The following is a 12,371-nucleotide window of genomic DNA, read 5'->3' as shown; positions in this document are numbered from 1 at the left end:
AGACTACAATCGCTGCCTTGATGCTCCGACAGGCCATACCTGGACCGAACAACATGGGTTCTTGCGGGACTGCATTGCTCCTGTCATTGAGCCCACTGGCAAGCGTCCTCCCGTAGTTGCTCCACCCACCCGGTTTGCTGCAGCGATCTCCATGATCCCACCTTACCCGGTCGGACAGGCCTTGTTTGGTTACCGGAAGTGGGAGGACCCAGAGGTCAGGATCCAACTCGATCAACTCTTCAACAAAGGTAGTGAAATGTCCCACAAGGTCGTCAAAGAGATCCGAGGCAAGATCGTCAAACTCTACCGACAGAAGTATTACGAGATGGTCAAGTTGGAGATCAAGATGTTTGGGAAGGACAGCTTCTATGGGACGGAAGATGGAGCCTTCATTCCTCGGAACACGTCCTGAGATAGCTTCTGATATGTAACATGTTATACGAGGATGCATTGTATTATATCTACATCGGAATATAAAACCCATTAAACTACATGTAGAGATCAACAACGACTTGCATTATATTGAGTAACTTGGGCCGGTCACTCTTCGTGTCATAGAGCCATTCGGCAAGTTCTTCTTGACTCGTCCACCGTCTTGCTGGTTTGTATCGTTGAAACCAATCTTCACGTTGTTCCATCGCTCCAGGCCGGGTGAATGAAGACAGACGGAAGACAACTCCTTGCATGAAGAACCTGATTGGGCATGGCGACTTGAACGGACTAGCGAAGCACCTGTTCCAAAGGATCAAGTCAGCCATAGTCGGGCCGTATCGATCGGAGTGCGACTTACAGGTAACAGCATGCTACTCCCTTGACGCTCCGTGATATCTTGATCTGCTGCATAGGACACTCGCTTGCAAGATGTCCACCTTCCCCACATTTCCGGCACCCGTCTCGAGCAACCAGGACCGGGCAGTCCGCATCTTTTGCTCCATGGAAACAGTCCGCGAAGCCAAAGTCTACGTAACAATAGCCACACGCTGTGACTGGCCGGAGACGTACTGCTTGCGTGACTTGCCCAATCCATTCCTGGTACATCGATGGGACGGCACGGACATGGTTCTCCGCCATCACCCTTGCTTGTTGAGCGTGGACGATGTGCCGGATGATAGGAGCTGGCGAGTCACGGTTGGGGTGAGCTGTCTCCCTAAGTCGTACTGGCTGAGGTGGTCGGACCGGTGCTGGCTTCCACGGTGATCCGAGCGAGAACGTCTGTTCCGGAGTAACAGTCTGGAGGTTGACGACTTTGCCTCCAGTAGACTCGATACCTGTTGACGTACTGCACGGCTTTGCATCCACATACCGATGTGTTGTTGGTGTTTTGGCAGACACCACCACTCGGTCATGTGGTACGGCAACCGGAACCGCCATGTTCTCCATCGGCACAAGCACCGTCTGAGTCTCTGACCTATTGCTTTGTACGGAGATGTTGACCTGTTTGCCTGCCCCCGGCTTTCTTGTCCCGGTCCGGTTTGAACCTACACGTGCACCCAAAAAGAGCTTCGGCCGTATACTCTCTGCTTGACTTGCAGCCATGCACACCGAGCAGAGTTGTGTGGCCGCTGTCCCTTCCAGACAGGACGGAACGTTGACTTCTTCAAGATACCGATTGATCTGTCGGCGCAGGCATTTCCCCCGCATACCAAAGAGCTCCTGTACCCGCTCGTTGGCCTGAGGATCCAGGACGTTCGCCCGTGGGTGGTTGGTGTCTCTGTTCGGCATCATTAATCCGTACGAAGGAAAGAGAAAGACCTTTGCCGGTTGACCATCCCTACCAGCCCGACCGGCTTGTTGAGCTACATCCAGCATGTTCCAAGGTTCTCCGATGAGGATGACCGTCCGTACATGTGCGTGATCGATCCCTTGGCCGAATGCTGAAGTAGCAACGACGATAGGAGTGGTACCGTCAATAAAGGAAGCAACCACCTCTTGCTTCTCTGCGTGAGTCATATCAGCAAGGAACATTGCCGTCTTGTAAGACGTGGTGTACCTCTGATCGCTGTTCCTCTTATCCAACGCCTGAGCAAAGGTTTCGATCCAGGCCTTGACCGGGCAATAGATGATCACTCGGGATTCTGAACCACCGGACTGGATGGAAGTTTCACAGATCTGACTCGCCTTGTCGCAGACATATTGTTTCCAGCCGCCTTGATGATTCGGATAGCCTTCGATGGGATCACCACGTCGAGGTGGCAGTTCTTGGCAGTACTGCAAGTTGGGTCGATCTGCCGATGTCCTGACTCGGAGTGTACATCCTGCATCCGATCCAACTTCATGTAGCAGAGGGGCTTCCCATGTCGGAGGTAACGTTGCCGTCAACAAAACCCAAGGAATCACCAGGTTTGCCGATGATCGGAACCGCATGACTCCATCAAACTGAGTGCGGAAGTTGCCTTGGGATCGTAGTACATGTGCTTCATCCAGCACAAACCTTGATAGCCGATCGACCTTGTAGAGTCCGTCAATCAGAGCCCTGAACTTGTTGGAATGGATCGCTTCGACCGGTACCACAAGCACCTGAGGTGCACTGCTCAGTGCCGTCTCTGTCGTCCACCACTCACACCGGAGACCAAGTTTGGTGCCTTTTGTGACAATGTCCGTTCCAAGCTGAGAGAAGAGCGATATGTAGATCATCGTCATGCCACCCTCAAGTGCTGCCGGTATCCACATCAGCATCGACTTGCCCGATCCCGTTGGATAGATGGCAAGAACATCACACTGGCGGGTAAGGATTGAGTCGATGGTACGCATCATGCTTGGATGACGGAACGACGCATCCTTCTTGTCGAGCAGAACCTGCAACGCGTATCGGATCTGACAGCGGCTCCTTTCCGAATAGACTTGATGCAGAGCACCCTGAGCATCGACATCAAGCTGTCCCTGCTGATCAACAAAGATCTGACTTGACGTTAACCCATCCATGATCCGGTCGAGCCGATCCTGCATAGCGTTGACAGTCGCTTGGAACCGTTGTCCCACTGCAGCATCGAGAGCTCCCTCATCTGCTGCTGGCGCTCCGATTGTGTCCACTGCCCTTCGTTTGCCCTTGATCAGAGCAAAGTCGGGCATGCCGATCCATTCGTGCCAGGCTGAACATACTGACGACGCACTAAGCAGATCGTCACCAAGGCCATTCACCGGCTCAAGGTTGTTGCCGCCGTAATGCTTCTTGTCAATGCCGAGCGAGTGATGTGCTGCCTTGGCAAAGAACTCCCTCACAGCAGGATCCATACTGAGCTTCGCTCCAATGAACTTGTTATGGATCTGGATGCAGAGATGACGGTAGTCAGAGATCCCGATGGGCAGCTTGCCGTGTTGGTGCATCGCCGTGCCAAAGGCAGACCGTAACTCTTGAGGAGTGAACAGCCCGGTATAGCTTGCAAACAGATGGGTCCGCATGAGCTTCGCCTTGGTTGCAGCTTCCGTGCTGGTCAACATCTTGGCAAGCGCAATCATCATCGGCCGAACCTTGACAAGGTACACCAAAAGGAGATTGGCGACTCGTTTAGCTGGGAACCGAGGATGAGGCGATCCTTGACCTTTCGTTGCAGTCGTCTTGGTGTACCGGAACAACAAGAACAGCTGATACGGGTCATGATAGATGCTGCGTGGGGTGTCGCCCAAGTTGACCAGTCGGAGAGTGTTGTACTCGGCCGCTCTTGCCGGAAGACCACTCGTCAGGTGAAGACAGGTGAACAACAGCCCCAAGAACTGATGATCGGCTTTGAGAACCTTGCGTATCTCGCTCTGATTCCACGTTGTCGAGTTGATGAGCAAGCGTGCTTGAAGATGAGCATTCTTGCTTATCGCCTCCGGCAAGGCCCTTCCTTGCGAGGCGATACCATTTGCAGGGTCATTGATAAACGAATACCCTGTGACCGTGCTTCTCATGTCGTCCTTGACAAGTTTCGGCATCTCAACACTGAGTCGCATCCCCCAACACAGATGCTCTGCCAACTCGTGCTCCGCTCGGGTGACGATATGATGGAATGCCTCGGACAAGATCTCTCGGTTGACGACAGTATTGTTCACCGAGAGAAACGGAGTGCCAGCGTGTATTCCCCAAGTGACACGAGGTGGCAGGTCCATGATAGCTCGGAGCGCATGTCCCAATGCCAGCCGGATCCGACGATAGGAGAATCCCTCGACCGTCTCAGTGCAGCATGACTTGAGATCGTCAATAGTGGCCTCACCAGAAATCCTCTCCTCGTCACTCCGCTGCATGATGTGAACGGCCATGTTCCACAAGGTCAGCCGGCAAGTGTATTGCACTTGAGCATATAGACCGGAGAACATGTGAGCTGGCAAAATCATCCGACCAGAGTGCGCTCGCAAGATATCCAGACGATCCTCGTCATCGATTCCGGTCTGATCGTCACCAGGCAAGCCAGTCTCTTCATCGTCATCGCGACCCTCTGCTTCAGCGCGGCACGTGTCTTGCAACATGACTTCCTCATCAGCCAGATCGGCAACGTCTCTGGTGTTCTGGAGTTGCCTGACGTCAAGAGGCTGAGTCGTAACTGCCATGAGGAACCAGAAGACAGGATCCTGTTGCTCATCGTTGATGCGGTACTCTGTCGTGAAGAGCGCCTCTAACCATCCTTGCAGATGATCCTCCAGGGACGTATCCTCATCCTCCATGCCACCGTCAAGTTGCCAGTTGGCAAACTCAACCAGCCGTTGATGGGTCTGGGCAATGGTAGGGTAGGGTGCATCATCAACCATACCGACATTGCTGAACCGTTCATTTGCCCATCGCAACGTGACAACGAGAAGACGTTGCATTCCACGGGCATATTTGGGAACGGACTCTTGAAGAGGTCGGAACCGGTCTCGTGCCGTGTTGGTTGCAGTGTCACTGATTCGGGAATCGGAAAGACATAAGATACTTTGCTCGTACATAATCCCAGAATGATGCATGACTCACCGTTGCAAGTCCGAGCGGAAAGGGTGATACTTGTACTTGTGCAGCGAGCGGTACATCTGCTCAAATACCTTGGGAGCAATCTTGTGGACGACTTGCATCCAGACGGGATCGGTCGGAAGTACGTCTCGCCTCCCAAGATTGGCGAGGTATGGTAGTCCCACCGTCTCCATGACATCTGCCCAATCCACGCTCCGGTGGAATTCAGAGAGATGTCGCGCACCTTGTCCGGTGATGACCAGATCTGGCTCAATATCGTTCATCAGGTTGTAGACCTGGTCGAGAGCACCTGATACATCCCCTCCAGCGTGTCCGTCTTGGTTGGTTGCAACCCTTGGCTTGATAGGATCGCGTACCGGAACAAGACGGTGACGACCTTCATTGCTCTTGCGGAGGGATCCGATGGTCTGAACCGTGACTTGCACCGGCTTTGCATTCCTGTCGCCATGCTCGTGCACATGCGTAACCATCCTCCGGTAGTTTGTCCGGATCTTTCCACATGCTCCGCACGCCCAAGCAGGCAAGCAAGGCAGAAGCTCAATCGCTGACATCGGAGCATTCCAAGTTGCTGCCATATAACTGTTACGGGCCATCCAGTCGATTGCCGGATGAAGGTTGACTAGCTCGTCATATATCTCATCCCGCAACTGAGTATCAACCGACAATTGATGCGAGTTGCGGAAGTGGTTCCCGATGAGCTTCTTGCTCTCTTCTAGCTCAGCCGAGATGGGAATGGCAAGGTCATGCGATCGGCAGTATAGGATGCCAAGCTCCGAGTTGTATGCAAGGCTGGCCTGATCAAAGGGGTGACGAGCTACACAGCACCCATCATTCAGTTAGTATCCATAGATTAACCGCAGAGGCATCTCGGCTTACTGTGCCAGTCCCCGGTCAGCTCCAAGTACGGCAATTCAGGCTCGCCAGCATTCTTGTCGTCCTTGAATGTTGCCAGTCTAACAAGCTCAGCCTGCTCTTCGGCATCGATCCCAGTCTTGTTCCGTATGGACGCTTGACGAATCGGACTACTCGATATGGAAGGATCAAGGATCAACTCCTCGATCACAGCAGGCTTGGATGCTGAGCCGTCCCTAATGAAAGATTGTATGACCTTCTCGTTCGTCTCGTTCTCAAACTCATTGCTTGACTCGTCTTCCAAATCCTCTTCGTCACTCCGGCTGTCATCGATAAAGGAGTCGTTCTCATCGTAACGGTCCTCTTCTGGGTAACCAGCTTCCCCATTGTCATCAGACCCTTCTCCACTGAGCACGGCCTCGTTGTCAATGAATTGGTCGACAAGTCGGCGTGGCTGAACCTGAGGTGAGACAGACCACTCTGGGGTTGGTGTCGCTGATGCAGACGAGACCACCGTCCGTCGAGGTTGAGGTCGAGTTCGTCTCTGTTGAAGACGCTCTCGCTGAGCACGAAGCTTTGCCAAGCCAGTAGTCTTGGCCGAGACCTTGACCGGTGACGACTGCAGTTTGTAAACACACAAATGTCAGTGACTGTGAATCTGCCTGTTGCATATCCAGAACCCACCGTCTGGGTCATTGACAAGTCATCGTCATCGTCATTGTCATCGTTATCATCCTCTTCCTCGTCGGATGCATCATCATCACCTTGCTCAGCAGCGTCTCTCTCATCATCGATCTCTTCCACCTCGTAGTCGCCGGCGTCTTCATCTGAATCATCCTGACCAGAAGCCTTCTGACCATTTGGTGCACTATCGTCCCGGTTGGAGCTGCCATCCTCGTCCCGTTCAGAGCCATCATCCTTGTCCCTAGGTGCTGATGATCGTGGAGACGAAAGTCTCTGCCGTTTGGGGGTGGGAGACAAGGTAGACAGGGGAGACGAGAAACTGATCCTCTGGATATCTTCCCGGGCGCGTTTCTGCCGGGCCGCGATGGTGGGCTCAACCTGTCTCGCTCGAGCATCAGGCGTCTCTGTCGAAGCCGGGACTGCATAGTAGACAATCAGTGACGTGCTCACCAACTTCGATTCCATGATCACTTACACGCTCGCAAGCTATCTGCACTGAGAGGACCTGGGAAATAAAGAGTCAACGCGTCAGAATCAAGTCGCAATAACCCCTAAGACTCTATTCTCTATCTCGACTCACTCGCAATCAAGCCCGACAAGCCATTCTGAGCCTTGACTTTGGCACGGACGACGTCACAGAACCGCAAGTGGTTACGGAAGGCTTTGGTCAATATAGTACCATCAAAGCCGCATCCGCAATAGTAAGGACTGGTCGCATCTCCTGGAACCTCCCGGTCGAACGTAAGCTCTGCAAGGATGACCAATGCCGGGTCAGTGACAAACGAGGTGATCATTCAGGCTGGCAACATACTATTGTACGTGACCGGACTAGTCTGATGCTGCACACGAAGATGCTTGACAGCATCGGCACTGTCCTTGAACGCGATGGCCCGGCAGAGCGAGCACGTGGCCTGACCATAGGTAGTGATGATATGGGGGGCAGTAGACATGGTGCGGTGGAGTGAGTGATCACGAGAAAGTGTAAGCAAGTAAGGTAAAGGTAGACTGATTTGTGTGTAGACTCACCGACTACATCTTGATGTCCGCGTTTGGTGCGATGTATGCACAGGCTATACTATATAGATCGTAACAAAGCAAAGAAAGGATATGCTCTTCTCGACCTGACCAGGCAATACGAGCCTGCGGTCCACGTCATAGGTGGCAGGATGCTTGACGCGACTGCTCAAGACGTGTTTAATGAATCACGTGCAGTGTACAAGCATCGCGTGAGAAGCAGAACTAGATGACGAATGTGTTGTCTCTGTTTACTTTGTCTGTCTCGCTTCGTGTCTCTGTCTATTTTGTGTGTCTCGCTTCATGTCTCTGTTTACTTTGTTTGTCTCGCGGTCTCGTTGTCTCGTTGTCTCTGTTTACTTTGTGTGTCGCGCGTACCCTTGCGCAGACCCCCTGCGCAAAGCTTGTCTCGCTGTGTCTCGCGAGACAACTGTCCCTAACGAAATACGTGCGCTGCTATAGCGGGGCATGAGGGCATACTATTAGGCTCCCAGCTTCAAGCTGGAGCTGCAGGTGAGCTGCGTTATGTACATCTCGTCGGATAGACTTATCGCTAACTACACTGACTCGCAGGACACATCACTCCCCACATCGAAACACGTAAGTGTGACTCTGCTTGCGCCTTCCTGTTACACGATGCTGACCCTCTATCTTATTATAATCAGTGCTACAGCCTGGTGACCATTCGAGAGGTGAGCTGCTATTGGTCTAGACGATACGTCAGAGCTGGGCTGACTCCTTCTCGATCCTGGTTCCAGTCGCAAGGATCATCGATCACAGAACAGCTGCTGCAGTTGGTACGTGAGACTCTGCCCGTCCCGTGACATAACCCACTGATCGATCCTTATTATAATAACCTGGTACAATTTCTGGGATAGGAGGTGAGCACCGAGAGTGATTAACACTTCGTTTCAACCACACTCATCTACCCTGCTTATTATAATAGGCTCTGGTCAACAACAAGAACAAACAGCCCCAGAAATGGGTGTAGGCCTTGCCCCTGCTGCAGGTGAGTCGTCCAGATGATGAGATCCTCAATACTGTACTCAGCTGACTTGGGCTTCGTCTCAATTCCTTTATTATAATAAGAAATCAATCAACCCGTCAGCAGTAAGCATCTACAGTGGAGATGGTAGCTATTCGTGCAAGCTGACGTAACGTTCACACCCAGAACGTGATCATACCTATAAGGACATCGGGCTTGATGCTGCGCTCCAAGAGATTCACAGGATCTTAAATGGGCCTGAGGGTCCTGATGGTAGCCTGCCTCTGAATCACTCGCAGTGCAAGCATCTGGGAAGCAACCTCAATCTGCTCACCTCGATCAACGGACAAGTACTCTGGGAGAGGCTCGTCAGTATTGCAGAAATGGGTATCCACCAAGCTCGTCAGCAATACCCGACTTGGTTCAGAGGTCAAGAGTACAACGTCTTCAAGTACACACCCAGAGAGAAAAAACCTTTTGACTTCAATCACTCAAAGATCATCAGGTGGTACGCTGGTCCCAATGCAGAGGAAACGTGGAGACGTGACGGAACCATTGGGATCGACTCCCTGTTGCCTCACCTGAACCAGGGCGACTGTGGTTACTTTGCAGAGTGCGAGTTTAACCTCTACAAGCACCACTTCAGTCCCCCTGCTGGTAAACCCAAGAAGGGTTGGGCACGTAATCAGCTTCACTCACTGATTCAACAGGTCGTCAGGATGGACCCTGTGCTTTACATGCTGAGCGCAGCATTACGGCCTGATCACTGCCATCGTCTGATGCCGTGTGGCTACATTGCAAAGAATGCATGGGAGCTGGGACAGGACAACTCGTTCCTCCATGTTGACTACGACATCAAGGGGTTTGTGGCTGGACAGAAGCCTGCCAACCTACTCACCCTTGGTGTCTCCATGACGGACGAGGATGAACAGAACTGCACGATGGTAATCAAGGGAACACACAAGAGGACGAAGGAACTCTTTGAGTACATGAAGTCAAGAGAGGTGGCCAACACAGCTAATACCTTCACCACCGACTTCAAATGGTACGACGCTGAAGCAAAGGCCAAATTTGGTGCCCCTGTCCCCCAACCCGTCAACAAGTTTGGCGCAAGGTTCAGCAGGCTGGAGACAGTACATGGATCCTCGGGCAAGGCTACCAAGGTCCGCCAAACCATCTTGCCATGGTACGTGGCCTATGGGTCAGACTACAATCGCTGCCTTGATGCTCCGACAGGCCATACCTGGACCGAACAACATGGGTTCTTGCGGGACTGCATTGCTCCTGTCATTGAGCCCACTGGCAAGCGTCCTCCCGTAGTTGCTCCACCCACCCGGTTTGCTGCAGCGATCTCCATGATCCCACCTTACCCGGTCGGACAGGCCTTGTTTGGTTACCGGAAGTGGGAGGACCCAGAGGTCAGGATCCAACTCGATCAACTCTTCAACAAAGGTAGTGAAATGTCCCACAAGGTCGTCAAAGAGATCCGAGGCAAGATCGTCAAACTCTACCGACAGAAGTATTACGAGATGGTCAAGTTGGAGATCAAGATGTTTGGGAAGGACAGCTTCTATGGGACGGAAGATGGAGCCTTCATTCCTCGGAACACGTCCTGAGATAGCTTCTGATATGTAACATGTTATACGAGGATGCATTGTATTATATCTACATCGGAATATAAAACCCATTAAACTACATGTAGAGATCAACAACGACTTGCATTATATTGAGTAACTTGGGCCGGTCACTCTTCGTGTCATAGAGCCATTCGGCAAGTTCTTCTTGACTCGTCCACCGTCTTGCTGGTTTGTATCGTTGAAACCAATCTTCACGTTGTTCCATCGCTCCAGGCCGGGTGAATGAAGACAGACGGAAGACAACTCCTTGCATGAAGAACCTGATTGGGCATGGCGACTTGAACGGACTAGCGAAGCACCTGTTCCAAAGGATCAAGTCAGCCATAGTCGGGCCGTATCGATCGGAGTGCGACTTACAGGTAACAGCATGCTACTCCCTTGACGCTCCGTGATATCTTGATCTGCTGCATAGGACACTCGCTTGCAAGATGTCCACCTTCCCCACATTTCCGGCACCCGTCTCGAGCAACCAGGACCGGGCAGTCCGCATCTTTTGCTCCATGGAAACAGTCCGCGAAGCCAAAGTCTACGTAACAATAGCCACACGCTGTGACTGGCCGGAGACGTACTGCTTGCGTGACTTGCCCAATCCATTCCTGGTACATCGATGGGACGGCACGGACATGGTTCTCCGCCATCACCCTTGCTTGTTGAGCGTGGACGATGTGCCGGATGATAGGAGCTGGCGAGTCACGGTTGGGGTGAGCTGTCTCCCTAAGTCGTACTGGCTGAGGTGGTCGGACCGGTGCTGGCTTCCACGGTGATCCGAGCGAGAACGTCTGTTCCGGAGTAACAGTCTGGAGGTTGACGACTTTGCCTCCAGTAGACTCGATACCTGTTGACGTACTGCACGGCTTTGCATCCACATACCGATGTGTTGTTGGTGTTTTGGCAGACACCACCACTCGGTCATGTGGTACGGCAACCGGAACCGCCATGTTCTCCATCGGCACAAGCACCGTCTGAGTCTCTGACCTATTGCTTTGTACGGAGATGTTGACCTGTTTGCCTGCCCCCGGCTTTCTTGTCCCGGTCCGGTTTGAACCTACACGTGCACCCAAAAAGAGCTTCGGCCGTATACTCTCTGCTTGACTTGCAGCCATGCACACCGAGCAGAGTTGTGTGGCCGCTGTCCCTTCCAGACAGGACGGAACGTTGACTTCTTCAAGATACCGATTGATCTGTCGGCGCAGGCATTTCCCCCGCATACCAAAGAGCTCCTGTACCCGCTCGTTGGCCTGAGGATCCAGGACGTTCGCCCGTGGGTGGTTGGTGTCTCTGTTCGGCATCATTAATCCGTACGAAGGAAAGAGAAAGACCTTTGCCGGTTGACCATCCCTACCAGCCCGACCGGCTTGTTGAGCTACATCCAGCATGTTCCAAGGTTCTCCGATGAGGATGACCGTCCGTACATGTGCGTGATCGATCCCTTGGCCGAATGCTGAAGTAGCAACGACGATAGGAGTGGTACCGTCAATAAAGGAAGCAACCACCTCTTGCTTCTCTGCGTGAGTCATATCAGCAAGGAACATTGCCGTCTTGTAAGACGTGGTGTACCTCTGATCGCTGTTCCTCTTATCCAACGCCTGAGCAAAGGTTTCGATCCAGGCCTTGACCGGGCAATAGATGATCACTCGGGATTCTGAACCACCGGACTGGATGGAAGTTTCACAGATCTGACTCGCCTTGTCGCAGACATATTGTTTCCAGCCGCCTTGATGATTCGGATAGCCTTCGATGGGATCACCACGTCGAGGTGGCAGTTCTTGGCAGTACTGCAAGTTGGGTCGATCTGCCGATGTCCTGACTCGGAGTGTACATCCTGCATCCGATCCAACTTCATGTAGCAGAGGGGCTTCCCATGTCGGAGGTAACGTTGCCGTCAACAAAACCCAAGGAATCACCAGGTTTGCCGATGATCGGAACCGCATGACTCCATCAAACTGAGTGCGGAAGTTGCCTTGGGATCGTAGTACATGTGCTTCATCCAGCACAAACCTTGATAGCCGATCGACCTTGTAGAGTCCGTCAATCAGAGCCCTGAACTTGTTGGAATGGATCGCTTCGACCGGTACCACAAGCACCTGAGGTGCACTGCTCAGTGCCGTCTCTGTCGTCCACCACTCACACCGGAGACCAAGTTTGGTGCCTTTTGTGACAATGTCCGTTCCAAGCTGAGAGAAGAGCGATATGTAGATCATCGTCATGCCACCCTCAAGTGCTGCCGGTATCCACATCAGCATCGACTTGCCCGATCCCGTTGGATAGATGGCAA

Source organism: Filobasidium floriforme (assembly GCF_021052385.1).
Source record: "Filobasidium floriforme strain CBS 6241 chromosome Unknown HD553scaffold_9, whole genome shotgun sequence".
Lineage (NCBI taxonomy): Eukaryota > Fungi > Basidiomycota > Tremellomycetes > Filobasidiales > Filobasidiaceae > Filobasidium > Filobasidium floriforme.
The sequence above is the reverse complement of the archived record's forward strand: the minus strand, read 5'-3'. Positions refer to the sequence as shown.